At 50.7% G+C, this 4,623-nt stretch overlaps 1 protein-coding gene across 1 annotated transcript in view; it reads right to left on the reverse strand.

Annotated features, from left to right (window-relative positions):
* The window catches only part of BRF1 (BRF1, RNA polymerase III transcription initiation factor 90 kDa subunit), a 75,967-nt gene extending 71,820 nt beyond the window's left edge, over positions 1 to 4,147 (reverse strand). The window contains exon 1 of the mRNA XM_011982905.1: positions 4,073 to 4,147. The gene's annotated coding sequence lies outside the window, so the exon portion shown is untranslated. The remainder of the gene's footprint in view (positions 1 to 4,072) is intronic.
* Between the last annotated feature and the right edge of the window lie 476 nt (positions 4,148 to 4,623).

Here is a 4,623-nt window from a genome sequence, read left to right on the forward strand (position 1 = left end):
GCTTCAAAGAGAATAAAATACCTAGGAATCCAACTTACACGGGATGTAAAGGACCTCTTCAAGGAGAACTACAAACCACTGCTCAGTAAAGGGTTTTTTAAAGGTAAGATAAATACGGCTGGGTGTGGTGGCTCACGCCTCCAATTCGAGCACTTTGGGAGGCCGAGGCGGGTGGATCACCTGAGGTCAGTAGTTCGAGATAAGCCTGGCCAACATGGCTAAACCCTGTCTCTACTAAAAATACAAAAATTAGCCAGGCATGGTGGTGAGCACTTGTAACTCCAGCTACTCGGGAGGCTGAGGCAGGAGAGTCGCTTGAACCCAGGAGGCGGAGGTTACAGCGAGCCCAGATCACGCCACTGCACTCCAGCCTGGGCGACAGAGCAAGACTCCGTCTCAAAAAACAAACAAACAAACAAACAAAAAAAGGTAAGATAAATATGAACTACAAAATAAGAGGCAGGAAGAGCCCAACGATTCAGAAATGTGCCAACAATAATGGGCCAAAATCCCCTCTTGTCTCCAGAAGTATCTGAAAAATACGTTAGGATCTGCCCCATAGACCCACTCCCAGGACACTCGACAGCAAGGAGGTATGGCGGGCCTAACCCCTAGGGCAGAGAAGGGCATCACTGCCACAGCAGGGGGCCTGACTGGCAGCAGAAGGGACAACTCTGGCGAAAGTCCGCAGGAAATAGGACAGGGGCTGGACTGACAGCCTCCCTTAGCCCCACACCCCACTCAGGCAAGAGCAGTGCCTGGCCCAGGGCAGGTGGGTGGGAGAGCTCATTGAGTGGGCAGCAGCAGGGCACGGCCCCTGCCGCAGGTACCCGGGCTGCGGCCGCAGATCCCCAGGTAGGAGCCCAGGTACGAAGGTCGGCATAGGGTACCCCAGAACCACCCATCCCCAGTAAGATTCAACAGGCGTGGGGGCCCTGCAGCTTCCCCCACACAGTGAGTAGGGTCCACGGGGCCTCCTGGGCATGCACGGCCACAATCTTCACTGACACTCACCCCTAATTAGGGAGGCTGTATGTTCCATTTTCATTTTTTTCTTCAACCAAAGGTATTTAAAGGGTTTTGAAAGGTAAGATGAGCTATTTCTCTTTCTCTGTTGTTGGTTTCCAATCTTATTGCAATGCACGTGTCTGCACGGACACGACTCTTTGCAATTTGTTTAGGTCTGAGGCATGACTAACTCTAGTAAAAGGTACCACGCGTTTTTGGGAAAATACAAACTATATTCTCTGTGGAGAACAAAGCTCTTCATACGGAGAAAATCTCGAAGTCAGTAGAAGAAAAAAAGGAGATAGCCTGGTGGCACCAGAAGCAGTAGGCAGAGCTGGGCCCCAACCCAGGCAGCCTGAAGGTCAGGAGGGCCCCTGGGCAGTGCAGCCCAGCCTCCGCCCGGAGGAACTGTAAATGTGCATGCCAGTAAGAGTCTTGAAACTGACAAAACTATAGGTAGCAGAGGACAAATCCAGTCACTGTGCCAGGTCTTCATGCACACTCTCGGTGAACTGACAAAACTATAGGCAGGACAGGACAAATGCCGTCACCGTGCCAGGTCTTCATGCACACTCTCGGTGACAGACAGAACCAGCCAATGGGGAGAAGGAGGGACGCGCTGCGCTGTACCGGCTTCCTGCAGGAAATGCATTCAAGTGCCCAACACACACACACTTCCACAAAACTGGCCTTCCACTGGGCCACAGAGCACGGCTCGAAGCATTTCAGAAGACTGAACTCACACAGAGGGTGCTCTCTACTGCAGAAGAATCATGCCGGCAGCCCGGAAGAAAGGCGCGGACTGTACTCCTCTACTAGTAAGTCCATGGCAGGGGAAGGAAACAAGCACGATGGAAGCGTAAGAATCCATCCACTCTGCTGTGAGGGATCACTGCAAGCTCAACGACCCCTGCCAGCCTAGGCGTGTCGGTGCTGGCCACCCGTCGGCAGCAGCAGCCAGGAGCAGAGGCGAGTGCTCAAGAGCCCAGCCTCCTGGAGATGGCACAGGAGAAAACGGCCAGGGTGATGTGCTGTCCACACAGAGATGTTCTACCTGTCCCAACCGCCTTCCAGCACGCAGACCAAGGCTGCGGGACAGGGCTGCACCAATCACAAGGATCCCTCACGTGGTCCTCACATTCCTGAGAGTGTACTCAATGAAACAGTGAAGCCCAAGAGGTCCTAGCACACAGTATCCCTGCCTGGACTGACCCCCAGCCAACTCACACTCAACGGTGAAGACTGGATGCTTCCCCAGGATCAAGGACAAGAGGATGTCTGTTCACACCACTGCTATTCAACGTGGTAAACAAACAAAAAACAAGCACTAGATTGGAAAGGAAAGATAACACGATCTTGTACATAAAATTCTAAGCGACCCGCTAAAAAACTCTTTTTTTTTTCTTTTTTTTTGAGACGGAGTCTCGCTCTGTCGCCCAGGCTGGAGTGCAGTGGCACAATCTCGGCTCACCGCAACCTCCGCATCACGGGTTCACGCCATTCTCCTGCCTCAGTCTCCTGAGTAGCTGCGACTACAGGCACCCGCCATCACACCCGGCTAATTTTTTGTGTTTTTAGTAGAGACGGGGTTTCACCGTGTTAGCCAGGATGGTCTTGATCTCCTGACCTCATGATCCGCCCGCCTCGGCCCTCCCTAAGTCCTGGGATTACAGGCGTGAGCCACCGCGCCCAGCCTAAAAAACTCTTAAGAGTAAAAAATGAGTTCAGACAGGTTGCAAGATACAAGATCAATATGTATCAACTGAGAATACGTTCAACAAAAGGAGTATAAAACTTGTACTCTGAAAACTACTAAAATTGTTGAAACAAATTAAAGACGACCCAAATGAATGGAAAGACATCCCGTGTTCAGGTGTCAGAACATGTAACACTGTTTAGGCGGCGGTGCTCCCCAAAATGACCAACAGACTAACACAACCCCCGTCAAAATCCCCGCTGACTTCTTGGCAGAAACTGACAAGCTGATCCAAAATTCATAGAGACTTCAAACAGGCAACATAACACTTTTGAAAAAGAGCAGTTAGAGGACTCACAGTTCCGGATTTCAAAACTGACTGCAAAGCTTTGGTGTCCGGAACAGCGTGGAACTGGTGCCAGGACCATCACGCAGTCACTAAGCCAAACTGAAGATCCAGAAATAAGCATTTAGGTTTACAGCCAATGGATTTTCAACAAGGGCACCAAGAGGATGCCAACTGGGAAAATACAGTGTTTTCAACACACGACCCTGAGAAAACTGGGTCTCCATGTGCAAGAGCAAAGGCAGGCCCTTACCTTGTATCACCTGCAAACATTGACTCAGTATGGATCAAAACCTACAGGTAAGAGCTGAAGGCACAAAACTCCAAAAAATCATAAGCACAAATCTTCACGATTTGGACTGGATTAGGCAACATTTGTTAGTTATGATACCAAAAGTATAGCCATCAAGAGACTAAATAGGTAAACTGGACACTATCAGAATTTAAAACATTCATGCTCCAAAGGATACCAGCGAAAAATAAAAAGACAAAAGAAAATGAAAAGAACACACGGAATGGCTGAAAATGTCCTATAAATCACCTATCTGATGAAAGACTTGTACCTAAAATACATAAAATCACACATCCGATAAAAGACTTGTACCTAAAATACATAAACAACTTTTTCAACTCAATCATAAGAAAAATAAACCAGCAGACATTTCTCCAGTTTGTGGTGAACTGGCACTTTGACAAAACGCAATGAGAATGTCACTACAATATGCAACTGCTACAAATGTGTTGTTTCTGCCTCCATCTCACTGAGACCAGCAAGCAATGGCTGTGCACCCCGCGGGATCCACTGGGTTCTCTCCAAGCAGCCCTGGCAGAGCCTGCAGGACACCCAGGAGGGGACTCAGGGCACAATTCCTCCTGGAAGGCGGCCTGGGCTGGGCGTGCAGGGTGACAAGAAAGTGGCAGGCCATGAGGTCCATGGCTGAGTCAGTGCCCCCCACCCTAGCACCACCATCCCCATCTCTGGGACCCGCCGCAAGCTCAGCGGCATCCATGGTGGGAAATACCGTTCTGCAGGGTCTGCGCTCTTGACTCCTTCCCCAGATTCACGTGGAAGCCACCACCCAGAGTCGGGGTTTTGCCAGCACCTGTAAACACAAAGAAGACAGATCAGCCAAAACCTGGAGAAGATCTGCATTTACAGCCCTTTCAGGACATCCACAGACACAAAGCGAAAGCAAAGCGGGGGTCAGCACTCACCGGGGAAGCAGCAGGTTGGCCCCCCGCACCCCCATTCCTGAGCCAGGAACCCCAGTGGGGGAAGCATCTCTCACTCTGCCCAGCCAGCAGGGTTGAGGGTGGGCCAACTGCACTTTCTGCATTTTCTTTTTTCTTTTTTTGAGACAGAGTCTCGCTCTATCGCCCAGGCTGGAGCGCAGTGGCACAATCTCAGCTCACTGCAAGCTCCGCCTCCCGGGTTCACGCCATTCTCCGGCCTCAGCCTCCCGAGTAGCTGGAATTACAGGTGCCCACCACCACGCCCAGCTAATTTTTTGTATTTTTAGTAGAGACGGGGTTTCACCGTGTTAGCCAGGATGGTCTCGATCTCCTGACCTCG

Source organism: Mandrillus leucophaeus, unplaced genomic scaffold (genome assembly GCF_000951045.1).
Source record: "Mandrillus leucophaeus isolate KB7577 unplaced genomic scaffold, Mleu.le_1.0 Scaffold244, whole genome shotgun sequence".
Taxonomy (NCBI): Eukaryota; Metazoa; Chordata; class Mammalia; order Primates; family Cercopithecidae; genus Mandrillus; species Mandrillus leucophaeus.